This window comes from Catharus ustulatus, chromosome Z (assembly GCF_009819885.2).
Source record: "Catharus ustulatus isolate bCatUst1 chromosome Z, bCatUst1.pri.v2, whole genome shotgun sequence".
NCBI classification, from domain to species: domain Eukaryota; kingdom Metazoa; phylum Chordata; class Aves; order Passeriformes; family Turdidae; genus Catharus; species Catharus ustulatus.
In genome coordinates this window covers 63,965,997-63,993,864 of record NC_046262.2, presented here as the reverse complement: position 1 = coordinate 63,993,864, position 27,868 = coordinate 63,965,997, and the positions used below count along the sequence as shown (strand labels likewise).

Here is a 27,868-nt window from a genome sequence, read left to right as displayed (position 1 = left end):
ACAAGACAAAGAATTCTGTCTTCTCTCTCATGAGTGAATATGCTTTGCCTTCACTAGGAAAAGAAAAAGTTTCATGTACTCTGAAATTTCACGCATAAGACTTTTTCAGGACCAAGACAACCATCTTTGCAGTTTTTCTGCATACCTCAAAACCTGAAGGAAACAAAACCTTCATATTCAAACTTATGGAGTCATTAATGCTAAGCATGACTCAAAGGAAAATGAAGATGTGGAAAACTGATTTTTTAAAAAATTCAGAATTAGCTAAAAAGAGCTTTTGGGGTTTATCAAGCATGGTTCTATCAAACTGTGCATTCTGGACAATTAAAAAATAGATAGTTCTGCTGTGTGGTGATGGTGATTGAGAGCAAGGGTATTTTGTTTATATATTACTCATTTTATTAAATTGATCAAAGACATAAATATATTTATATTAACCAGATTTTATACACAATTTTTATACATTAATTTTAATAAATCCCCAAAGCATTGGGGTTAAGACATCAAACATATTTGAGCTGATTTAGGAATCTTGATTTTGGTAGCAGGAAGATAATTTGCATTGTAGTACCTCAGTCTAGTAATACATTTAAGCACACCTCTGCTCTAAGCTGAGCTGCCTGTAGCACTTGCCCATTTGTTTGGGTTTGTAGCTTTTCCTGCTCTTTCCTTAAAACAATTTGCAGCTGCTCATCATAAAACATGGTGCTCTAATATGAGCAAGAGGCTCTTCCAGGCTTTCATAACCTCTTCTTGGGTACACACTGCCAACAAGAATAAAATTTTCACTGAAGACGATTGGAGAAAAACTTGATAATCACTGTAGGTTTTAAAATACTCAATAGACTCTAGGTTCTCATTCAGCAACACACCTACTGGTAAAAATCCTATTAAAAGCTATTCAATAGAAATCTGGAAAATTAAATCCAAAGACATCAATTTATTGTCTAGTTCCTAAGGCACTCACAAGAAGTTTTCAAAAACTGCCAGTTAAAAACATAAAATCATGACTTTTTGTCTTTTTTTTTCTCTCTCTGGTCACAGGCAATTGATGGCCACATCATGGAGACATCCTGTGAGCTTGCCCCAGACCATGTATCAGATGGCATCAGCTGAAGTCCAGGTGAAGTGGTGGACATTCTCCAGCATGCTTGGCACCGCAGCTTGGAGATTGTTGCTCACAAGAGAAGGGAATGTGCCAGCTTTCACAGATCTGTACTTGCAGGAGGAGACCTAGACCTGTGAGGCATCACCCTGCCATCCGGCTGCTGGCTGGCATCCAGATGCTGTGAGTAATCTTCCAGTGGGGGAGGCATTCCAGCTGAAGGGAGCCATCTCTTATTCCTTAAACCCTCAGCAAAAACCCCAAATGAGCAACTGTTTCCATAGGAAGAATTAGGAGCTCACCAGGCTCACCAGGGCCCCCCCAGATCTGTTCCTTGGAGGATTTGGAGGAGCACTGGTATCACATATGCTTAGGTAGAATGGGAGAACTTCCTCTCATGTGAAGGAGCCAGGATTGCATATCTCCTGGCCACTCTCAGCTTTTTGGACCCTCAGCGGATTTCCAGTCCCAGGTGGATGTCAAAGGTGTATCCATTCCTCCTTGGCACCAGGCTGACAGCACAGAAAGTAGGCAGCTATGCTAAGTCCCAGAAGCTGGGAAACCCAAGTTTCTGGTGCTCACCAGCAGTGTCACCTTGGTGGTCCATGGGCAAGCACAAGGGCAGGCTCAGCAGCGGTCCTGGTGTCCCCATGTCACACGTAGCCAAGCCCAGCGCCCGTAAGGCACATGCGGCAAACCTCAGGGCTCTGGGCTCCAAAGGTGAGCGAGCAGTTCGGCCGTGCCAGCACTCATCCTTACGCCTGCAAGCAAAACTCTTTTTCCTTGTATTCTTTATTCCACTGCCAGGCCTCTGAATCACCATGTCCTTCCCTGCTTCCCCCTCACTTGTATGCACATCTAGTGTGCTTATGTTTTTTAACAGATTAAAAAAGTGCTAATTTTCTGCCTACAGATGTTTTGGGACATTAGTGCCTTTGCCATCTTCATTGTGCAAGGCACAAAGTGCAGCAGGAACAAGAATGTGGGGTTTTTCCTTGATCTTTATGCTAATAATTTCATACTAAACAGCAGAAATAGTTTCAAAATACCAGGAAAGCAATTAAAAGAAAAAAACAAATTTGACATGTAATAAATAATTTAACACCTCACCCTAATGCAACCTGCAGTGTCTTTCAGTCATGTTATGGATGTACACTCATCAGTTTTTGTGGTGCTTTGCATAAATTTCATTAGTATGAACAGAGTAATATTAAAACACACACATAGACAAAATTTTCTGGCTTTTCAGTTCATTATGAAATACTTTACCTCTGGGCAGATGACTAATATGCTATTAAATTTCTCTATCCTTGAGTTGTGTCGTAGCCAAAAAAAGGGTGCAGTCACTCATAATCTTTATTAAACGAGCTGAATACACCCACTCAGGGAAAATGCTGTTGTATGACTTTAATGTGTCCTGCAGCAGCATTAACATGCTTTTAGGTTATTCACCTCCATGCTGTGGAACTACAGTAATAAAATCATGGTGAAAACTGGGGGAAATTCCCTGCCTGTTCTGAGTAGTCTTTGGGAGGCATTACCCAGAAGGTTTGAATTCCTGCTTAGCAGAAGGAAAACTTTGCCTCATGTTGTATTGCAAACCCTACAGTCCAGTATAGATTTCACTGTCATAACAAGGCAGACGCTTTTATTTAGGAATAAAAAAGAGATCTGCATGGTTGTACCTCAACACTAGACAAATTTCCACAATCCCAGTTCAGATCCCCTCTCTACCAAGGACCCTTCATATAATTTTCCTTATTTTCCTGGATTGTTGGTTTCTTATATGTAAACCAGGATAGTCAAATTCTTTTGTTGCTCCTACTTACAGAGGATTGATGTGAGCCTGGTCTGCAAAGGCTGGCATGGTTCCTCTCCAGCTGTGCCTGGAAGTGGGGAGTTTGATCGATACTGAGGTGTTGAGGTGCTGCAGCACTGCAGTTAATTCCCCTTATGCTGATACATCAGGGAGGGATAAAACCCATGGTGAGTTTTTAGTGTAGCAGGTCACTGCTGCAAACTATGGAGTTTATGTATCTAGGGATGCAGTAAACTCTAGCAAACCCTTTGTGTGGGGGCAACATAATTCTGAATAAATTTTTATTTTCACCAGTTTTGTAAAACAAGTTTGTTTAAAATTGTAATCTCCTAATGAGTTAATCTATAAGAGAATAGACATTAAACTTGAATTGTTTCTTATTTATTTTATTATTGATTCTGGCTAGAACCAGACATGAATTCCTGTGGTTTTTTCTCTTAAACTCAGGAGGGAAAACACACAACAACTAAAAATCATAACTAGGAAATCCCAACAGCTTGTATAACATAAAAATATGTCACAAAAGCTTTTGTGAATAATTTAGGCCAGAACCAGCTTATTTCAAGGTGGAATAGAAAACCCTTTACCAACCATAACACAAAAACCTATCATGAAACCTTTTGTGAATATAATTTAGGCTAGAACCAGACTATTTTCAAGATGGAATGGAAAACACTCTACTTTACCAGCCATTAAAACATCTCTATAAATATTAGCAGGATTAAGCTAGTAATTTCAACTGGAAAACAGTTTTCTCTGGTAACTTGCAATGAATAAATTTCCTTGTCACTGTAACTTCTTTGTCTAGCCTTAGAGCTAGTCCTATTGAATGTTGTGTGCATTATTCAAAGGCATTTAGGAGAACAACACAAATCTATTTGCCCATACAGGAAATTTGGGATGTGTTCTGGGAGTAGCTGACAGTGACCACACTGGAAATGAATTCACCTTATGAACAAACTCAGTTCAGTGTCTCATTATGAATGAGAATCATGCTTGGGCAAGGAAATTGTTTTTAAATTTAAAAAGACGTATTCAGAAAGTTATTTCTAATCTTTGTAATTTTTGGGGTTTTTTTTCTTTCCAAGCTTGCGCTTATTGAAATGAACTTGGAATATTTTAGACATTTTATTTTGTAATTAAGAGGTTCATTGTCCTCTCATTGGGGCATGTTCTAGGGATAATGCTACTAATTCTAGGAATTCTACTAAATCCTAGTTATTCTAGTAACTCTAATAACATAATATGCAAGTGCTAGTGATTGTAAAAAATAGCTATTCCAGCAAAAGAACAATATGAAGCCAAATCTTAACTCTTTTCAAGAAACAAAAAGCAAAATTCTCTTAATAACTTAATTAGTAAGAACTCGATCCTTTACCCCTATTTATTGGTACATTGGATTACAGTAGAAATACTTGAATTGATGAAACAAAGGAACATGAACAGTATCAACAACCAAACAACTCTCAAGATGATAATGAATCAAGGGCCTTGTTAGAAATTGCTCTTCAAGGTCTACATTTATTGTGAATGCTTCCTTATAGTGATATGTAATAAATACTTAATTTTCTGCACAGCAACATTTCTCATCTCATTTCTTGGACAGAAATTGCCTAAGGTTGATCTTTAAAGAACTTTTAAAGTGTCTAAATGCTTAATGGAGAAGATAAAGAAATGTGACTGTGACTAAAATTCCATTGAAATAAAGATTAGACTGCCAAAACTGCTCTACTAATGAAAGGCAAAACCACCATTTTTATCTCATTATGATTGTCACAACAATAAAATTTCATACCATGTAACTGTTTTCATATATTATTCTGTTTTTCTGTAACTTGCAACTTCATTCAAAACAGAAGCAATCAAAACCAAATCAAAATAAACCAAACAAAAAACCCCCAAAAAACAAAACAAAAAAAAAAAATTAAAAATAACACCTCAAACTATGTGAATCAAAACAAAGTAAATATTCCAAACCCTTCTGTGTGAAAATCACTTGGTCTTAAAGCTTGTTAGTAAACCTAAGTGATTAAAAATTAGGGTCCTATGAATAATTGTTATTTCATAATGCCAGGCTAAAGGCAAAGACAAGAGAGCAGCCATACAGTTCTTATTCAAGTAGCAAACCAGCAACTCATAAGCACATTAGAAAAAATATGAATAATTTAGATGTCAAGCTGACACATACTGGACTCGCTTCCTTGCCTCTTAAAATTCATAAGTCTATACAGGTCTTATAGTATGATTCAGATCTCATAATTTAATAAAACAAACTTAATCAGAGGCATTCATTAAATAACAATTCTGATAGAGAGATAATTAAGAATGACGAATTGAAGACCTACTTTCTTTTCTTCTATCATTCTGTGAAAGGTTCTACAAAGGTGTAATTTGCTAATTAAATCATGGTCAAAATCAATGTTTCAGACATGTAATTGCTTGGTGTTTTACTCTTCTTGAAGAAATCGTGGAAATTTCCATGAGAATTGAGGATGTACCTCCTTACTATTACTTTTTAAAACTATCTTCTCATTTAAGATGCTGATGATGTCTTTTTCTGTGCTTTCTTAAAAAGTAATGGACTAAAAGTAGGTAAGATTTAGAATTTGGAGTATATTGAGATTGGGTGTGCTTAAAGTTACAAGAATCTTTCAGGAGTAAGCTGGTCTTCGGTTTAAGTACAGCAAAGTACTTAACTGTACTCTCATTTCTATCCCTGTTCATGGAAGGACGAAAACACATATTCTACTTGAAGGGTGCATTTCTGCAATTTTGCACAACTAGTTAAATTTTGTTTTCCTCCTCTTTTTAGGTACAAAATAATGTCTTAAAAATTAGTGTATACTTCGTTGCGATATTTTCACTGTTTCTTCCCGATGAAGTTAATTTCTGCAATCATGTCAAGAATGAAATATTATTTTGTGTTGCATGCTGCTGTGAATGGAGGCAGCTACCATCTGTCATTGAGAAACTCCACCATCAAAACATTAGATGATAACTTGATTTGTTAAAAAATACAGAATGTATTTAACATCTCTTTATAGATGGGTATAATTTATCCTCCAAAACTGCAAGTAACAACTTTGCTAGGCCAGTGTTATTAATCCTTGTCTGGAGAGTAGTTAAAATCACCATTTTCCTACCTGTGTTTTTATATGCTGGGGCTGCTCTTCTCTGACTGCTCTAACATGTCTCGATGGCATCAGTGACCCCCTGAAAGTTGGGAGTAATGGAATAACAATGCCTGGACATGCCTCTCCTCCATGCCTGTTCTGGCAGTCTACGTATGTGATTGTCAAACCAAACTAAGCACACCCTAAGACAGTGTATTAGACTAGAAACCCATAAAACTGGAATATCTTCCAGTAGACATTCTGACTGCTTTACAGCTTTGCATTGTCTTTATGCTTCTTAGCTAGACATAGAGGACACAGACAAAACCACACTGACTTCATATGTCTCTCAATGTCTCCATTACTTTTACAAGAGAGGTGACATGAAGACACAAAAACATATTACCATAATGGAAAATCCCAGGAACTTTGAATCATGATATGTCAATGGTCAGTCAAGGAGTCAATAAGCATACATGGCCTCTGCATAGCATAAACAACTTAAGCATCCATTGGTAAAATTTTCTTATCTGAAAGTGTTTAAGCACGGTCCTATGCCCTGAAAAAACTTTCCCGACTATCTCTGAAATGGAGAGATATTCTGGGCTTAATATGAAGGTGGCAAGATTAAAAATATCAAACTATCTCTTGTTTTGTATGAACAGTGATAAACTCCAAAGTACTACTGGAGCACAACCTTTATTAGACATGACCTGACCAGACTTGTTCTTCTATTGTAGCTCAAGATTAAAGCATTTGTTGCAACATTTTTTTTTAAGTCATCCTCTCTCTGTCTGACTCATAACAGCTGCTAAATAACTAGATATTTAGCTTAAGATGAGCTGAACCTATAAATTTGAAAGTGATATAATAACCAACTCCTTTTCACATAGCAAAATGCTTCTGTCATCATTTGAATGCCTTATGCTGACCTCACTGTCTGCATCTGATCGAACTGATCTAATACCATAGCTGACAAAAGATTATAACAATGATGATCATGTATTTCTGATGCATTAAGGAGAGGGACAGACACCACAAAGGAGTAAGAGGCATTGCGTGGTGGGAGACGGAAAAGTTGACACAATGTTTTTGAAATGTCCAAGAGATTGTTTGGAGTTTGTTGCTGAGTGTTTCAATGGCAGCACATACAAAAAGTACACATGCTTAGTTTTTCCCTACTTTCTTTATCCTCTTTGCCAGTTATCTAGTAGTCTGTCTTTCCTCGCACAGGGCTGTGCATGAAATCACAGCTTTGTTAGGAATGTAATGGTGGTGTATTAAGCATTTTTTTTTCTGCTCTCTTAGAGGTTCTGAGCTGTCAGAAATTTCCTAACCCTTCTGCCTGGTGCTTCTGCAGCAGCTCATTCTTTCTTGACCACAGTGCCTCAGAAATGTTGAATTTTTCTGATGGGAGAGGCTGACACCTAGAGAAGTAAAATTATTTCTGTAGGGCAGATTCAGTCTTTTTATTCATAGCCCCCTCCCAACTTACATCACAAGGAATCCTCATTCCTTTTTTCCCCAATGAAGAGACAACATGCATATAAAGGCTTTTATTAAAACAAATCTATGTAAAAACTCAACCGGATGAAAAAAAGGCCTTTCTTCTTGTTGACACAAGTAACTTGCTTTCTTTTCACATATTCTCTTGGTTCAATTTGCACTGGTCCTAAGGTCTCCTTTAACCTTTGCAGTAATATTTGAAAAGACATCATCTACTGTTGGAATTAAACAAAGGATGTGAGAGGAGTTTTTTCTACGTGTACAGGATTCATGAAGACTGAAGTAAAATGACAATTTTAAAGATCATAGGCACATTCCTGAAACCTTTTAAAAGGACACTCAGCTTTAAGCCTGTGTAGAGTGCCTTAGGACTTGAAGCTTAATGATTTGAGTAATGTGTTTTGTGAGTGCAGACCTGAATTCATAAGATAATAATTCATACCCAGAAGTGAAAATGCTCAGTTTTGTTCTTCCCACAGTAAACATGAGACCATCAGCATTTGTGAGCTCCAGTGGTTTCAGGACACTTTTAAAAATTTCCTTCTGTTTTGAGCCACATTAGTATTGTTGGGAAGTCTGAGTGCTTAGATACGCTGTGCAAACATGGAGTAACAGCTTTTTTGAGACCTGATAGGGCACAATAAGGCAGTAACACAGATGCATCTGTCATGGTCCTAATGTGTTCCAGCTGATAGTAAGTCTCACTAATGTGATTTATTCTTCTCTGAGTGTAGGGGGCAACCAGAGAGAAAGTCCAAAGATGTTCACCTGAAAATGAGGTGGAGGAAATTCTGGCACTGTGAACTACTCTGCAGCATCAATCACCTTATCAATAAGACAGAAGTAGAGACTGGCATGTGAAGAACCTTGATAGTGGCAAGAGGTCACCTGTATTTGGTAAGAAAGACAGGGAAAGAAAGAAGTGGTCTGCTATTACAAAGCCTGAAGTCATCTAAGCTGCAATATGAGAAAGTGATATTTTGCAGTAGCAAAGCAGGAATGGAAAGGGCCAATGTAAACTCCTACTTGCCAGAGTCACAGATAATAATGTTGCGATGAATTTGTGGGAATGTGTGGGAAGGTTTGAAGAATCAAATGTGTTGTTTGGAATAGCCACATCCCCGAGAAAGAGAAAATAGACAAAGAGACAATCAATACAATATTACAGATCGAGTCTGTTAAATAGGGAAACATTAAAAAAGGAAAGTAGGGAATGTCTGCCAGAATAGAAGAATGGCTCAAAGCCTCCTGAAGAAATGTGAGAGAGACAGGACAACACTTAATTTTTGAGAATCAAATCGGCATAGAGTAGTCAGTGGTTTCCTTGTTTCTCTCGTTTTTATAACTTTGAAGATTAAATATCTCATGCAACATTAAAAAAAATTACAGACGTCTATCAGGTCAAGTGAATTTATAGACCTCTAACTGCTAATCAGACATAGTATTTTTTTACTCATTTGAAGAGCATGTGGAGTAACCCAACACAAGAATCCAATGATGACAAGTGTCACTGAATGTTACTGGAGGCAAAACCACTTGACAAAAGACATGGTAAAAATGGTAGTGGGGATGAAGAATTACAGTAGTTCCACGGATACAAGCCGCACCATTTTGACTAAAATTTTGCTCCCACACTGGAAATGCGGCTTATACTCAGGAGTGGCTAATATGTGAATAATTTTCTGACATTTACAACCTCAGAAGTGCCAGCCAGAGTGCCGAGCCGAGCGCCTGCTAGTAAAAGCCGGCATTTCGCGATTGTTACAAATTGCTACTCTGTTGCGCCGTGGGGGGAGCCTGGCTCCCTGCAGGCAGCACGGGGGGCGGGGAGAGAGGTAGGAGAGCTCTTTCCTTCCCTCCTCTGCTGCAGCCCAGGGGAGAGACGGGGGGGCCCCGTGCTGCCATTGCCACGGCCCGGGGGGAAGGCGGGGGCCCCGTGCTGCCGTCGCCGTGGCTCGGGGAGGCAGCGGGGGCTCCATCCCCGCCCACCTCCGCCGCCACGGGAGCAGGGGGGGCTCCGTCCCTGCCTGCCTTCACGGGGCAGCACCAGGCCAGGGCGAGTGAGCCCAGAGGCGGTGGCCAGCCCCGAGCGGCCCCGCCAAGCGGCAGCGCCGGGCTGGGCCAAGCCTGCACAGCCCGAGCCGAGCCAGTAAACCCCCCGCCATGCCACGGTTCTGTTACTAATTGGCAACTTTGTTGCACGCGGGTCCTCACTGCGAACGACAGAGCGGCTTATACTCATGTGCGGCTTATTTATGGACAAAGAACAAAATGTTTGCCAGCACCCAGAGATGTGGCTTATAGTCCATGCGGCTTGTATTTGTGAAATTACTGTACATTCTCTCCTGATCATAGGAGGCCATGCCTGCACAGCAATGGATAGCCTCACAGGGACACTGCAGCTCTCTGACCTCTCCTTCCACAGCCTCATTTTAGCTCTGCAGGCACTGCTTCTGTATACATAGCCTGGTTTCCCTCACAGAACTGAACTGAAACCATACTGTTTCAACTGTGACAACTATGTTAGTCTCTCCTTTTTTCCCATTGCTTAATAACCTGCTATGAAATCTGAGCCAATGCAGCAAAGTTCAGAGATGTGTTTCACACGGGCAAAGGAAGGAGGCTGAAAGGGAGGCTGCAGAGAGGGGAACCAGTCATCACTTGCAGTTGTGAAATGCTCAAGAGACCTCCTGGCCATGCACTGTCCTCTGCCCAAACTGAGACTGGGACTTCCATCAGAGCTAGGGGTTTCCCCTCCTGGAAGAGGATGTGATGATGTGATGTGATTGATGTGATGTGATGTGATGTGATGTGATGTGATGTGATGTGATGTGATGTGATGTGGATGTAGCACATCGCACCACATAAAACTGGCTTTTATTAGCTGTGCTCCTCACAGCCCAACTGCTCCACAGCTGCACCTTTACAGCTCAGAGTGAGGATCTCCAGAGGGCTTGGGCTCTGCTTCAGGGCTGTGAACAGCTCAGTGTCCATCTGTGGGGTCCTCAGTTAGCTGTGAGAAAAAATAAATAGCCACACAGTATGGCATCTAAGGGCTTCTGGAGGAGGAGGAACAGTTTTCTTACAGACTTAAGTCTTCTCATCTTTCACCTTCTCCCTTTGTACACCTTTATGTTCTGCCAAGTGTTCCCTCTTAAACAGATACACGTCCCAGACTTAATTCCTGTCATCAGCTTAACTTTCTCTGCAATCATCATGCTGTTGAAATCACTAGTGAAATGTACAGTAATTTCACAATTATAAGCCACATCATTTTGACTAAAATTTTGGTCTGAACCCAGAAGTGCGGCTTGTAATCCAGAGCGGCCGATATATGAACAATGTTCTGAAAGTTGCCAACCCGTGAGAGAGAGCCCGCAACAGCCCCAAGCCAAGCTGGAGCCCGGCTGGCCCCAGCAGAGGTGGTGGGGCCGACAGGGGCGGGGAAGCCCAGCAGAGGTGGGCCAGGCCAGCAGAGGCAGGAAAGCCCAGCAGAGACCAGGGAAGCCCAGCAGAGAGGCAGGCCGGGAGAGAGGCGGGCCAGCAGAGAGGTCGGGAAGCCTGGCAGCGTTGGAGGGGCTGGCAGAGGTGGGAAAGTCCGACAGCGCACAGAAGCCCGGCAGAGCCGGGGCCAGCAGCGCCGGCTAGGGCGAGCAAGCGTGGTGGCAGTGGTGCAGGCTTTGGGCGGGGGCGAGCGAGCCTAGCAGTGGCGGCAGCACCACCCGACTGGGCCCGAGCGGCCCTGCTGAGCAGCAGCGCTGAGCTGGGCCACCCGGCCCCGTTGGCAGCCCTGAGCAGGCCCAGCCCCAAGCCAAGCCAGTAAACCCCACAATCCCGTGATTCTCTTACTAATTGGCAACACTGTGAAAGTTGCACGGGGATCCTCACTGAGAACGAAAGTGCGGCTTACAATCTGGTGTGGGTTATTTATGGAGGGAAAACAAAACGTTACCGACACCCTGGAAGTGCGGCTTATACTCAGTGTGGCTTGTAATCTTGTAATTACTGTACAAATGTACTAAAAATTTTTGCAATCAGACATGCATCAGGTTGGTTTACAAACATGTGTTGAAAGTGGAAATTTTCAGCCCATTAGTGCTTCCTATTTTTGCTCTATGTAGCAGCTGTTCTCATGTCATGGTTGCTTGTGGCTTTGGAAGATAGAATATTTTTAGATTATTGGCACCAGAAACACAGGAAGGACTGGTTCAGATGTCTGAGCCAAGCTCCATGCTAATCACTACTCCTTTGGTTCAGAAAGTGGAGTTTGCCTCTGGCTCCTGCTCTCCCCTTCAGTTGGAGAATTCAGCTTTTTTACCTCAGACAAAAAGCCATGGGATACAGATACTTTTTTTTAATGTAAACATAATTACTGATCAAATACACACAGATTTTGAAGGTCAGCACTACATCCAGTGACCCTCCTCAAAGCCATGCTTCCTCCACACTCACTAAACTGCGTCTTGTACCTGTTTTTCAATAGACACATACTGATACAGGGCTGGTAAAGAGAAAGGTAAACAAAGAGAGGCAGAAACAATGTGAACCCACACATGAGCTTGTGAGGAAGGCCAAGTGTAGTAGTTGTTCTTCAGAACAGAAAATCTAACATTTCTCTTTCTTCTTCAGGCAGGATTTTCTCTCAAGAGAGCCTGTAAACACTGGCAGGACAAAAAGGCAGGGAAGGAGTCAGTCACAAGTTGGCAAAGTCAGAGGGTATCAGTAATGCTTTTAGTAGACAGTAAAACATAGCGTAAGCTGCATGTTTGTAGCACATACAACTTCTAGAAGGGCTTCTAGCCCTTTTTCTCTGTCAAGATAATGTTAAGAAGGTCCAGTATTAGGGAACAAGAAAAAGAAAGCAATATACTTCCATTCCTGCCTCATGCCTCAGGCCCCCTCTCACCCCGTGGTGAGACATGGATTACTGGGGAACAGGTAGTTTAGAGGAAAAAATGCCTGTAGGTGTATGTCATGGTTTGATAACGGCCAAGCACCAGGCTCTCATGAAAATCCTTTGCTCACCCTATTCTGCTACAGTTGTAGAGAGGAGAGGGAAGAAACAAATTAATGAAGGGCTCATGAGTTGAGATAACAACTGGGAGAAAAACGCTCTACGGGCAAAACAGGTTCAAATTTAAAGGTATAAGGTAAATGTATTATTAAGAGAGTCAGAGGAGGACAACGAAAAATAAAAGAGGCCTTTAAAACACCTTTTTTCTCCCCCAAAGCCCCCCTCCTTCCCACCAACAGCACATGAAGACAGGGCAATGGTGTTTGGATCAGTTCATCACTCGAGATCTTCTTTTGTTCGCTCGAGAGTCATCTTTTCTCTGCTATGCCATGAGGTCCCACCCATGGGCAAACAGTCATCCCAAAACTGTTGTGCTATGGGTCATTGTGCTATGAGTCACTCATCCATGGGGTGCAGTCTTTTAAGGATAGACTCTTCCAGTTTGGAAGCAAGGGCCCTCTCTCTCTATCTCTGGAAGCAAGGGCCCCTGTCTCTATTCGGGTCTCCCACTAGATCACAGCTTTCTTTTTTTTTTTCACCTGGTCCAGTGTGAGTACTTTTCCTATGGGCTGCAAGTGGAATTCTGTATCCCCTGTGGACTTCATGTATTACAGGGGAACAATTTGTTTCACATAGTCTTCACTATGGCCTGCAGAGGAATCTCGGCTCTGATGCCTGGAGCACCTTCACCCTTCTTTTTTTTTTTTAATTGGCCTTGGTAGCACCTTGTTTTCTCCCACATGTCATAACTTCCTCCTCTTCTCTGACCAGAAGAAAAACTGTTCATAAGTTCCATTGCCAACAAGTTTCACCAATCCAAAGGTTCCTGCAGCATCCTGCAGCGCCAAGAGATCTGTCTTGTCTAGGCTCCATGCTGGGGAGTTGCCTGCCACCTTTTCGCCATCGATGAGGCAGCCCCATCACCATTGCACGGGCAGTGGTGGCCACCACAGTGCTGGCGCTTTTGAATGCCTCTCTTCATGGGGGCTGCTGGGAAGAAGCTGCTGTCACCACCACCCCTGCCCTTCTACCCTCAGCAAGGTTGGCCAGGGGTGGCCAGGCTGGCAAGGTGCACCGCAGGCTGTCCTGAGATGGCAGCAGCCACAGTAGTGCATCATTGCAGGCTGTGCCAGGAGGGTGCCAGCAGTGGCAGCCCACCATCCCTGGGAAGAAACTGCACTTGCGCTGTTTTGATTTTCTTCTTGAATATGTCATCACAGAAGTGTCACCAGCCTCTCTAATTGGCTCAGTAGCGTGTCCATCTTCAGAGCCATCAGAGATTGGCTCTGTTGGACATGGTGGAAGCTTCCAGCAGCTTCTCACAGAAGCCACCTCTATGGCCCTCCCTTGCTACCAAAAAGCAGGCTGTGCCAAGTCGAGACAATGTGACACGTATGATATTGCAAATCAACGGACAATGACGTTATTTTTGGACCGATGCGTACAAAGATAATCCCCCAGTTACAGATGATTCCTTTGCTCTGTATGCATTGACACAAATGCATATGTTGATGTGTGCTTCCATGTGGCCATCATCCTCTTACAAGGACCACAGGGCAAACTTCCCAAAGAAACTAAGGTGTGTATTTTGGGGTCTGTTTTACTCACTCTACTTACGTGTAGTCATCATTCTCCAAATCCATCATTTGCTCCAAAACAGCTGAAATGTTTCCTCTGGAATGGAAACAGAGGTATCTCCAGGGTTAGAAGGATAGAGAATTTCAGTTTTTTCCACTTACTAAATCGAATCCAGCTGATAATCACAACTACTGGTGCTTTCAATTTATGATTGACAATCATGTTCAATGGCTGCAAAAATAAAGATCACAAAACTTCAGACATAAACTGAACAAAACACTTGCCAAATGTGAAGTCATGCATTTTATGTGATGTATGTTTTGTGAAGAGTAGATGGTCTAAAAGTTTGAACACTGAAGAGAGAAACTCAGTATCGACTGAGTTAATAGTGTTCTCTGGCATAATGGAGAGACTACTTAATTGTTAATAGGATACCTTATAATCCAGAATTGCAAATGAATATTTGCTAGGTCAAGGGTTTTACATGTTTGTCATGACATGAACTTTCACAAGCACTCAAAACTGTCAGGAAATTTTGTTTCCCTTTCTTTGTCATTGGAGAGGAGAGTACATCTCCAAACATTAATTTGTCTCTTGTCTATGAAAGGCAGAGAATGTGGGGTTTCTCATATTTTCAGCACCTCACTGCTCCATTACTATGATGAAGCCAAAATTTCCTACCAAGGGGCAGACATTTGGTTGAAGAACAATTTAAACATTGGCCTTACCCCATGAAACAGTCTATGGTTAGCTTTCCTTTTCCCTTCTCTCTGATCTGTGTCAGTACTAGGACAGAAATTTCATCCACATGTCCTTGGGCTTTATTGTCTGTCAGACAAGAGGAAGCTCATGGGAAACCACTTTGTTTCTAGACTAAGAACTGTACATTTGCATTAAAAAGTCTCAGTTTGCTACAGTGAGTTGTGCTACAAGACCAATGTATTTACCCCCAAATTGCTATGCCAGAAAATAGCTAATATGCCACAAAACTGAACAATAGAACCATCACTGGTAATCACTGAACATCTTCTATTAGCCTTTTATGTGCATATTTTTTTTAAATTTTTATTCTATTTGTTTACCTCTGTGGACTTGCAACAAACTGTTTGCCCATTCTAGCATGTTGAATGTCACTGTATGTGCTGACAAAGTGTTAGAAGTATAAGTCACAGGTGCCTCCAGGGATAGGTGGAGGGAGCACAGGCACGAATTTTTACAGAACTCATCCAGGAAATTAATTATGTTGCAAAAGTAGCAAGATAAGCTCTGGTGGAGGGGAGGCATGAGCATGCAGAGGCATTGCCCAGAAAAGGGAGAAAGAGTTACTAATATGCCAGGTCTGTATAATGGTGTTTAATAGCACATGCAGTGTGATGGTTTATGCAGCTGTAATATATGAACATAATGCAAGCATGACAACAGTGTTTACAGTTATGGTTTAGGACTGTTCAATTCTAAGATAACTGAGAGATGACTTTGATGATGGCAGTGGGTATCTACAACAGCCTTAGCAGCATACAGACATGGAAGAGTTAGCAGTACCCTGCTATGGTTACGATTGCTGCATCTAAATCCCTGGATTTTTCTGGTACTGAAAGGTCTGCAAGATCCTGCGTTTAGAGCATCCCTTTTGATGGCTTAAGGCATCAGATGTTGCATATGGCCAGGGTAATCTGGTAAAGGGCACAGCCACCTTAGCAGCTGATGCTCACAACCTGGTGGTAACCCTCTTCTGCTGACCCCATCCTTGGGTTTTCCATTTAGCTGCTTAGACAACATGACTTATGGCTCTCTGGCCTTCATTCACTCAATTTTCTGGACAGATACATCATTACTGAGTCACTTGCTGAGCTGATCCAAAAGTGACAAATCATAGCATCTTCATCCCTCAACTCTTCCCCGGGGGAGACCGTTCCCTGAAACCACTCAGAGGTCAGAGGTGATCTCTGCTTTTCATTGGTCTATGCATCCTAACCATGACATTTTTGTGCTTTTTGTCCTAAGTTCTACAAATCATGATAAATGTGCAAGAGAATAAATCTCTTAATGATAACACCAATAGTTTAACTGTTGTCTTACAAATACATTGCTAAGGACAGTAGAACAGAAGTAATTTTACTCTGGTAAGGACAGAACAAAATAGTACAGCTTTGGAGAAACAAGGGATGTAACTCAAGCAAATAGAAGTCATGCAAAACACAACAGGATGCCAGTTTAGCTTTGCAAGGCTGACAAAGCAGAGATTATGCAAAGCAACGATACTGCTCTTACTCACCATGAGGGTTGAGGAACAGCAACCTAAAAATTACACTGGGCATTGAAGACAAACCCCAAAGAATCATACAAGGACTTCCAGTAAGGGGTGTAACTATATAAATAAAGTAATGCACATACATCAAGTAAGCAGGGATAGCCAATGAGTATGTCATCAGTGTGTATGATTAAAACTCACAGTTTTGAGCATTTGCTCAACCCTCAGGGCACTCAGTTAGCAGAAGGATTCTCTGAGTGACCAGCGCACTGCAATGAAGAATGCTGCTTTCTAATACTCAAAACTGTGTTATAATGTTTTTATCTGGCCAATTTCTGTATCAATGTAAGGCTTTATGATTAGGCTAGGACAATGATTAGTATATTATACATTAGTATATTAGTCTTTCACCACAGATAATTCCAAACATGTTTCTTATGCTAACAGAAGGGAAGTTACATTAAGATTTTATTGTGAGTCTATGGTACTCTACCCTACTGTGAACAGAGACCCCTACAGACATTGTGTTTTCCAGATTTATATAAAGATTTTTTTCTTTATTTGATTCTTCCTGGTATAATTTGCAATTTACAAAGTATGTGTCCATTATGAGCTATATGACATAGCATGGACCATTTAAAGTGGTTCAAGTTTATTTTTTTTACTAAGTATTGATGGTAAATCTGATCCTTCCTAAGTGGTTGCAGAGTTGGGGCTGAGCAGGGCAAAATACCTGCAAGAGTGTATAACTCATCAGGTTGGTTTTGCTAGAACAGCAGATGGTTATTATTGAAGTTTCTGAGAAGGAAGATTCAGGATGCAGGACCCCCACCCCTATCACCCCTCAGGACACAGCTGATTGCATTCACTGGTGCTTTTCCTCTCACCCAACTAGAACCCAATGAGGCCAAGAGCACTTCAAGCACTTCAAGGTCATGTTTTGTATTCACTTACTGATATTTTCCAAAAAAAAAAAAAAACCCACCCTTATTTGAATGGAAAATATCTTCCAGAAGATCTTACTAGGGGACAACACTTGAGCAATGGTTTCCCTTTATATGACCTTTCAGCTTTCATGTACTCATTTTCTTGTTCTTCCAAGGCACTGGAAAAGAGTATCATTCCAAGCTGTATTTAGTAATGAACCCTCTATGAAGCTAAATACAATTTATAGAAGACCAGTTGCATATCTACTGCCTAGTAAAATATATGTTATATATTATATCTAATGTAATACATTGTATCATACAATCTTTTATATTGTATCATACAATATATTATACTTACTAGAATATATTGTATCATATATTGTATTGTACAATATATTGCACTTAATACAATAACTTTTTCCAGGTGTGTGTGTATATAAAGACATTTGGAGTTTTCTTGCTAGTATTTCTAACTAAACTGTAAAATAAAGAACAGTACATTTTCCCTAAACCTTTTTTTTCCATCCCATTTCTGCAGAAATTGAGTGTTTGGTCCAGGCAGAACCTGTAATTTAGCTGTTTCATGGCTCCTGTCACCTCTGAGTCACATTCTCAGAGGGCACTACCGTTTGCATGATTGAGTTCCTCTATTGCCTAGCTGTCATTTGAGTAATGTCTCCTATCACTCATCACAAAAACTCTTTTTTCCCTGGTAAACTGACTCTAAAAAAGATTTGGTAAAAAAAATCATCAAATTAAACGCAAAATTGGGGAAAAAAGTAAGGTATCTTAACTTACAGCATGTAGAAAGTTAGGGCTATCCTGAAATATATTCTTGATCAGATTTTAAACTGCACATATGCTTCAAACACTTGTTAGCTTAATAAGGTACATTTGATGGAAGTAGCCAATTTTTCAGCATGAGGATTTTTTTCAGTTACAGAATATCATAGCCTTACTGTATTTTATTTGTGCTTGTATAGAAATATCTCCCTACAATAACTTCTTCTTGGGAACACTGGCATTTGCATACTGTTAAGTACATTCATTAATGCACGTGCGTGCCAAATTTTCTGAGAAGACATTAGCAGATCGTTAATCATTTGCATACATTTACTGCTAATTTGGTGACTGAATTTATGCCAGCCTTACCAGATTGAGTTGCCACACAGCATTAGTCACTTTTTTTGTATTACACTGGTGACAGAGGAAGTAGAATTTCTGGGAACTATCCAAAGATCTAATAGTGGTGGTGGCAGGTCTGCAAGTCTTTTAAATACCTCCAGGGATGGTGACTCAACCAATTTCCCTGTTCTAGCCTGTTCAAGTGCCTGACCACCCTTAATTAGAGAGATTTTTCCTAGTATCCAATCTAAACATTCCCAGGTAAAACTTGAGGCCATTTCCTCAAGTCATCCTGTCACTAGTTACTTGGGAGAAGAGACTGACCACCATCTCCCTACAACCTCCTTTCCTATAGTTGTAGAGACATAAGGTGTCCCCTGAGCCTCTTTTTCTCCAGGCTAAACAAGTTCAACTCCCTCAGCTGTTCCTCATAACACTTTTGCTCTAGAAGCTATGATGCACTGGCTGTTAAACCAGAATTCACTGAATTTTTTTTTAAAAATCAATCCAGTACTTTATTATTTACAGGACTTGATAACTCAAATAACTAAGCTGTCAATAAAGTGGATAAAATCAGCGTTATAACACTACTGATCCTCTTTTACTAGTTTGTAACTAGGTCTCCACCCAAAATTTCAACCCTTAATCATTGAAGTCTTGCTAATAAATCTTGGTAGTAACAACAATATATCTGTGTCATGTAGGAAGACTTCCAGATCCTCCACTTTTTCTTGAGCTTCATGCATTAATATGGAGGTAGCTTATTTTGCTTGCAATAGTTTTACCATTTAATTATTATTATATTCTTCCTTCACAGATCTCAAGATCCATCAATGCAATGAAATATTTTCTGCCTGGAAAAGTAATTCTAGATTTATATACAAAAGTAATCAGAGTATCAACTGGAAAATATTATGTGAATGTTTTAAATAAATTTACTGGGTTTGGATGGCCTATTTTTGGTAGGAGGGGGAGCTACAGAGGTGCCTTCTGTGAGAAGCTGCTGGAAGCTTCTTCTATATGTCCGTCCATGGTGGTTCCAAAGATGGATGTGCTGCTGCCCAAGGTTGGGCCAATTAAAAATTATGCAATGCCTCTGTGATAATAGATTTAAGGAGAATTCAAAACCAAATGGAGTTGCAGAGTTGAAACTGCAACCAGAGAAGAGTGGAGGAAGAACATGTGAGAAGAAAACTCTGCACACACCAAGATCCATGGAGAAGGAGGGGCAGGAGGTGCTCCAGGCACTGGAACTGAGATTCCCCTGCAGCCCATGGTACAGACACACCATGGTGAAGCAGCTGTGCCCCTGCAGCCCATGGGGATCCATGGGGGATGCAGAGATCCACCCACAGCCCATGGGGATCCATGGAGGCTGCAGAGATCCACCTGTAACCCCTGGAGGAGCCCCATGCTGGAGCAGGTGGTTGGCTGGAGGAGGCTGTGACCCTGTGGGAGACCTGTGGAGAGAGGGGCCCTGCTGCTAGACTGGAGCAGCCTGTCCTTGGAGGACTGCACCCCATGGAAGAGTGATCCATGCTGGAGCATTTGAGGGGGACTGCTGCCCATGGGATGGACTCACATTACAGCAATTCACAGGGAGCTGTGGAGTCCTGAGATGGAGTCATGTTGGAGAAGTTGATGGACAACTGTCTCCCGGGAGAGACCCCATGGTGCAGCAGGGGAACAACTCCTCCCCCTGAGCAGTGGGAGAAGTCTTGGGTGATGACCTGACCAAAATTGAAATATTTGAGTCAATTTCCTTTTATGGAAGAGTTTTCCTTAAAAAAAGCTTTCCTTAAATAATTTTCCTTAACAATTGTTTTTCTCCTTATGTACCAAGTGACATTGCATGCATTTATGAATAATAATAATGTCTTATATTTTTCAATCTTTTATCAATAAATACTAATTAATCAGCCAAATAGCAACTTCTCATTTTGTTCTGCATTATGTTGTGATGTTGGCATGCAGCTGACACCTGACTGGAGAGATAGACAGAATATTTAAATATCAAATACATTTCTTCAGCCTAGTCAGAAAAGCTGTTCTGCAATAAGAAGCATTTCCCAGGTTAAAAGAAGTCAGTCAAATGATTGCCAGGTAAATTAGCTGAACATTTGTCAGACAGCAAGTAGTTTATTTGGAATCAGTATGACCAAATACCTACACAAGGTTAACACAGACTCATGAAGTCACAGAAACTATACAAACTAAAATTTATTCCAGTGCATAATTTCTTGGAAAAAGCTTATTGCACAAATGTATTTGCCACAGTACTGGAAATAGAGTCAGGCATTGTGTATCAAATTGTTATCAGAAAATCTGGGGTTTTTCCAATTTTCTTGCGCATTTATTTTATTATTGTTGTTGGTTTTTTTCAAGAAACCTCAAAATAAATGTGGAAGAATTCATGAGGCAAATTGGAAAGACCGAACAAGATGAGCAAAACAGAAGCCTAAAATAAAAGGAAAATGAGAAGAACAGTTTAATGGTGACATTGTTTGATGGTCATCATAGTGGTTGATAGTTGGACTTGATAATCTCAAAGGTTTTTTCCAACCTTAATGATAATATGATACTAATATGATCTGAGCTTTACAATGAAAGTGAAAGAAAAGAGTAGAAAAAGTAATAAAATGTCCTAATAGAAAATTTAAAAGTAATGGGGTAAATCTATACTCCTACTGCCCAAGGATACATTTTAGCTCCTCTTAGCTTATGGGTTAAATTAATAAGAAAATTTTCTCCAGACTTTCCATTTTATTTTATGTTGCCCAGTCATTATATCCTGCAGAAATGAAAAATATTATCACTGGACAACTGTCTCCCGGGAGAGACCCCATGGTGCAGCAGGGGAACAACTCCTCCCCCTGAGCAGTGGGAGAAGCCTTGGGTGATGACCTGACCAAAATTGAAATATTTGAGTCGATTTCCTTTTATGGAAGAGTTTTCCTTAAAAAAAGCTTTCCTTAAATAATTTTCCTTAACAATTGTTTTTCTCCTTATGTACCAAGTGACATTGCACGCATTTATGAATAATAATAATGACCAAAATGTAACCAACTAAAAGAAACCTGAAGACTGGTTTTCAGTACATTTTTTTCCTTTAACAGTAAAACGACAGCGCTCCATTGGAAGGAGATGTTGAAAAGGATTGTTTATTAACTGTCTTTCCCTATTCTACACAGCCACACATTTTCACAAGTCTCAAAGGAACTCGAATCTTTGAGATTTCTGTTCCTCTTCGATTGAAATGGCATTGGACAGTAACGTAAAAAGTCAATAGGAGTAGGTGAGAAAGAAGGGTGCAGATAAACAGAGAGGCATAATGGTCAAATATGTCCAGTTCTCTCCAGGAAAATCCTCTATAATAACAACTATGTGAAGCAATACTTAAAATTTTTCTATCCCCATATGCCTCCTTGTTCTACTTTGTAGAGAAATGTAGATACAAAAAACTATTGAACAGCTTATATTTGTCTGTAAGGATCACAAGCCTCCTTCTTTTCTCTCTCTGTACAAAGCGCAAAAATCCTTTCACATTAAACCAGCACACATTCTGTTTCCATAGATCTTGTATTCTTCCTTTATGGTCCAGGATGTCAGAGCACATGCAATGCAGAGCATGAACTAATAGCAAGAATACTTTGTTTCCTTTTCAATTTCTTAATGGCTTAGAGAAATAACTAAACAGAAATTTCCCCTAACAAGAATATCAGCTGAAAAAATATACCAGATAATTAGGTCAAAGTAGCTCATAATATTTGCTGTCTAGTTTGTTGCTTTTTTTTCTTGCCTTCCATAGCCAGTAACTTTTCATTATATAACAAGCTATTATTATTATTAGGCTAACTTCACTCAAAAGTCTGACTCAGCTATTAGTAATACTAAAGATAAAGGAGCATTTACTGCTGGTTTTCAGATGGATTTTAAGTTATTCTGTTCCCACCAAGTCAGGAGTTCTTTGCCAAGAGCTTTTAAAATCCTCCACTTCTGCTGTTTGAACTTGTGTCTTTTTCACAATAGTAAGCAGCACATTCAGACCCCCAGTATGTACACCCACACACAATGGCCTGCCTGCTCACACATCAATTTACATTTACTTTGTTATTCTGCCAACCTTTCTTAATTCTACTAGTCATCCTTCCTTTCTGCAATTCAAATGAGTCACGGAATCCAGTGATCTGTTGTAGCATAAATGTTTTTCCTACATTTTTGCTGAAAATGGTTTCCTGAGAGTCTCACAGTGACTTTAAGGCAGTGACTTTAAGTACTTTCTAAATAAGGTGTTGAGAATTATTTCTGTAAATGTGTCTTCATTTAGCAGCTGAAGTACCCTAGCTCCATAATGCATCCCCCAACAATATTTTTATGTTTTAGCTTCTACCTTAATTTATAAAATGTGGCGTATCCTGTTTCAGGTCCGGGAGAAATGCTCTTTTACCATGTGGTTCTTTAGACTGTAAAGCCCTGTAGTTGATCTGGCTGAGATGGAGTTAATTTGGCCACAGCAGTTCTCACAGTGCTTTGCATTAATAGTTGGAAAGGTGTTGACAACACAGTAGTGCCTTGGCTCCTGCTGAGCAGTGCTGGCAAAATACCAGCCTTTCTTTTCACCATTAGGCTGGGATAAGCAAGATCTTGGGAGGGACAGAGCCAGGATAGCTGACCCAAATTAGCCAAAAGAATATTTCATATAATATTGTGTCTGGTCAGCAATACAAACGAAGGGAAAGGAGAAGGAAATGTTGGGGAGACGCCATTTGTTGTTACTGTGTTTGTCTTCCACAGCAATTGCACACACAGAAGCCTTACTTCCCAAGAGGTGGCTGGACATTACCTGCTGATGGGAAAGAGAGAATAAATCCATTGTTTTCCTCTTCCATGTGCAGCCATTGTTTTTGCTTTATTAAACTGCCTTATTCTTGACCCATGTGTTTTTTCCATCTTACTTTCTTCCCTCCCTCAATCCTTCTGAGGAAGAAAGTAGCAAAATGGCTTAGTAGGCACCAAGCGCTCAGCCAGGGTCAATCCACCACAAACTCTTAATTTTGCACAAATTCTAATCACAGGCCTTCTGTGGGCATACCTAAAGGGGCCTGCAATATGTTTCTGTATTGTTTCCTTCTAGATCGCTGCTTTTTCCTCATGGCAGGACTGTTAAAACATAAACCTTCTTTGCAGCTGCAGGGTTGTACACAGGTAACAGTTTGTCAGTTTTCTGAAGCTTGTTAAACTCAACTGGTCATTCATTACAGTAACAAGACATATCAATCACCACAGTATAACCCTGTCCCTTTCTTCACCTAAAGATTTCTATTTTTTGCTTAGAAAAACAAGTCAATCTTGTTAAATAAATTTACTCCTATTAAATGAGAAAATGGGGGGGGAAAGGATGGTTTTTAGGAGCACAGTTGTGATTCCACAGGGCTCAGAAACTTGTTAAATTATTCATCCACATGGGGGTTTTTAGGCTCCTGTTTCATTCGAGCAGATCAGCTTTAGAGATAACCAGTCTTCTGCTGTTTCCCTTCTGCTTTCCAGAATTGTTGGAGAATTCTCTGAAGTAATTGAAATTTAAATCTGTCTCATGCATTATCCCAAGGAAAATTGCGGAAGGTTTGGCAAAGCCCTCTTCTAAGAAGGGAGGGGTGCAGATGGTTGACCTGCATAGGGTTGACGGGGGGAGGTAGTGAGTGCACAGCAGCAGCAGGGCGAAACCTTAATTAAAAATTAGTTCAAAACTAGGATTTGGACAACTACTATTTGTCATTGCTCAAGGAAGCTTGGAGTCTGTAACAGTCTCAGTCAGTGCTTCGAAGAAGTATGGGATTGGGAGAGATGAGACATGGGATTCTGTTTCCACATTTTCATTGCTCAAGTACCTTCAATTGCTTCTGCCTCTCCTCTCTGCCCATTTAGATCACTATAAACAGTAAGCTCTTTGAAGCAGAGACCATCTCAACTCATTCTGTGCAGTTACAAATCACTGTCTTAACACTTTTGCTCATCTACTCTAAAGATTTTTCCTTTTGAAGATACACTGGTGGCTACAGCACAGTAAACTTTCAAAAGATAAACACCCTGCACATCAATACTGTTGTTAACCATGTTCAACTTATTTTAGCAGTTAAAAAAAACAACAGAAAATGATGTTGATTCCAAGAACCCTGATTTTTACCTTAAAGCTGTCTCTTAAATCTTGCTCAAAGATAAATAGTGGAAATTAGATGGATTTCCTTTATAGACAAAATTTCAGCTGCTAAAACTACTTATGTCACATGAGCTCTGATGGTTGTTAAATACATTCAGAGCAGGCTGCAGACTGAGCTCTGCTGGGACAGGAGGAGCCTGAGCCCAACCACAAGACACTGTGCACATCAAAGGGAACCTGTGGCCTGACCAGGTGATGGGACACTGAGAAACAGCAGGAGCTGAGGGCTCTGGATGAGAAGGGGGACTTTAGTGTGCTTGGACTGTGAAGGCATAAAAGCCCAGGGGTTCCTCTGTTCAGGGTCCCTCCTCAGAGGCACCAGCTCAAGCTGCTGTTATTTAGTTATCACACCAAGATTAAACTATTTTAAGGATCTGGACATGTGAGACTTTGTTATGCGAACCTTGGGGTTGAACTGATGAGGAATCCTGGTCTGAATGTGAGTGTGAGGGGTGTAGCTGTGAAGGGGCTTCAGTCCCAGCTCAGGTGGTGCAAATGTTTACTGCCACAGTGCCTCCTGGATGGTCAGACAGGGAAGCTTCCTCAGCATGGAGATTTCAATCAAAGGGTTTTTTTCCTTGTGCCCTGAAACTGGATGACACTCAGACGCCTGAGCAGTGAGGTCTCAGGATGCACCTCGGTGATGGATGGAGAACCAGACAATTCTCCAGAAAAATGATCTTAGGAATTCTTTCCCTTCTCTTCGCAGATGTGAAGACCATGGCAGAACTACTTGGTGTGATACCACAGCTCTCCTGCTCAGGTTTGCCAAATGACTCACACTGTAACAGGGACAGCATGAAAGGTACTCCTGATGTCTCTTTTGATATTTGGGGTACTTTGTTCTCACTACAAGGTGTGCAGCTCTCTCCATTAACTGATCACCTATTTAGAGACCTGAGCACCAGCTGAAATCTTCAGTATTTTGACACACTGACCTTTTTTTCTTTAATCAACTGTGCAGCCTATCATTCATAAGTAGCTTTACAATCTCATTTGGAGATGCATTTAAAAACATTGTATATTCTAAACTACAATGAGATTAATGCCATAGACAATAGATATCAGAAGACATCAACTCATTATTCAAAGCATTACCCTTTTCCTCAGCTAGAAAGTAATATGTTCTCTGATCAGGGGATTTATTTTACTCCTCATAAAACTAGATCAACTTAATCCAACTGAGATACTATGCATAAAATTTAAATACCTCTTTAGCTTCCCTCCAAACATTTTACAATAGTTAGTGAATTAAACTGTATTTAAGCTCTCACCTTCTCATCTCAAGCTTCCTTTATTATTTTGGAAGATGGCAATATGAAGAAGACATTTTAAAAAGCCTCTTTTTTTCACTTAACATGCACAGAACAGATAACTAATTGCTATTTAAAACTGAACGATGAGCCAGAAGATGGCATACACCACAATTTAGCCAACATTGCCACACAGGCTACATTAGCAAAGAAGCTACCCACACAATAAAAAGCAGCTATTCTGCTGCAAGAGGTAAATCACATTGCTGAATTACATATTCTGTACCTACAGTGGACACAAATACAAGAGCGTTATGGGTTTTATTTGGCACTGAACCACCACATGTTGGCTTCTGCATTGGCAAACCTCAAAACAAAGTGTTAAATGCTCAGAACCTATTCACCTTCACAAAGGACTGGCTGGACCAAGGATCTATAGGGAAATGGTACTGCGAGCCCACTGAATGTGAGCAGGCAGATGCATGAAAAAGGTGAAGATCTGGTCCCATCCAGAGCACAGCTGTGTGGGACGGGCGTGTAATAACTGAAGGATGCCTTAGGTCAGCAATATCTGCACGCCCATGTCCAGGGGGAGGCAGGGAAGCAGCGTACATCACATGCCTCTGAGTCACTGCACCTCCTGGGCCAGTCCCCTGGGAAGCACTTTGCAATTACCAGGACCTAACTTTTAGTCATCAAGACCATACAGAAGTGATGCCAGAGCAGAGCCAAGGAAGGCCCCTGATGTCAAGATGCAGCCAAAGAGGGGTTATGGGAAAACAAAATCCAGATGGGGTTTGAACAACCATACCTCAGCATAAACCAGTTAAATATTGAGGCCACTCTTTTTCATTCTTCTCCTTTTAATACCTGTGTGGTGGGAGCTAAGCTGATATGTATGCTAGCAAAAATGCTGGAAGTAGAAGCAAGTGGTAGTGGAGCAAGTTCCAGCCGAGCCATATGGGAAGACAGCTTTTACTCTAGCTACATAGATTAGTTTTGTAAGCTCTTCTATGCACAGGTGATGTGTTTGCACTTGAGTACTTCATTAACAAAAACTAATTAACTAGTATGTGGATCAAATTAGAGAGAATGGCTCACATCTTAATACTAGCAGAACAATGCATCTATTAATAAAAATAATGCTCAAATTCTGTAACCATTTCCTGTATGATCTGAGGTTCCCTTTTCTCTGTAGCATCACTGAAGACAATGGGGACTTTGAATCTGTACATTACAATCAGGAAGACAAGTATGACCGCATAATTGCAGTATGGATATTATTTTCTGAACTATCTTATGTCAATAATATCAAAAGTCAAGATTCTGAACTCCACTATCTTATCTTGCAGATTTTACATACCTGAGCTCACAGTGTGTGCTTCTTCGTATGGACACTTTCAGAATTATTATATAAGTAAATTATCTGTAAGATGAAAAATTCTCTTTTATAAAGGCCCAAATTGTTCTGTCTTTGGACAGTGCAATCTTCATTGAATTAAGGTTATTTAGTGCACAAGAAGCACATCACAGCTTTCAAGATGATGAGGTCATCTTCATGATTCCTTCTTGAGAAAAAAAAAAATCATGCTAAAATGGTCCCTTCAAGACAATTCCACTTGTTTCAAATTAAGGAAAACCCAACTGGTCATTTTACAAATGGATGGACCAATGTAAAGTCCCACAGCAATCAGTGTAAAGACAGATGTCTTCAGCACCTCATAAAGGTCTTTTGAACATCCTCATTTAGCCTTTTGCTGGCATGCTTTTGAGGGTTCGCACACCTCACTGCTCCACAGAGATGCCTGTAGAAACAATAAACTGGTACAACCACTAGTTTAGGTAGCAGATCACAATAAAGAGTTGGAAACTTAGGTTTTCTGAACCTGACTCAGATGCTTATATATAGCAGTCCTTATTCTTATTTATGCGTTAAAAGTTACTTGTCCTAACACCAA

At 40.6% G+C, this 27,868-nt stretch overlaps 1 long non-coding RNA gene across 1 annotated transcript in view; it reads left to right on the top strand.

The window, feature by feature from the left end:
• The window catches only part of LOC117010503, a 31,498-nt gene extending 11,801 nt beyond the window's left edge, over positions 1-19,697 (top strand). The window contains exons 2-3 of the long non-coding RNA XR_004420689.1: positions 1,045-1,288; positions 19,258-19,697. This is a non-coding gene — a long non-coding RNA (uncharacterized LOC117010503). The remainder of the gene's footprint in view (positions 1-1,044; positions 1,289-19,257) is intronic.
• The last annotated feature ends 8,171 nt before the right edge of the window (positions 19,698-27,868 follow it).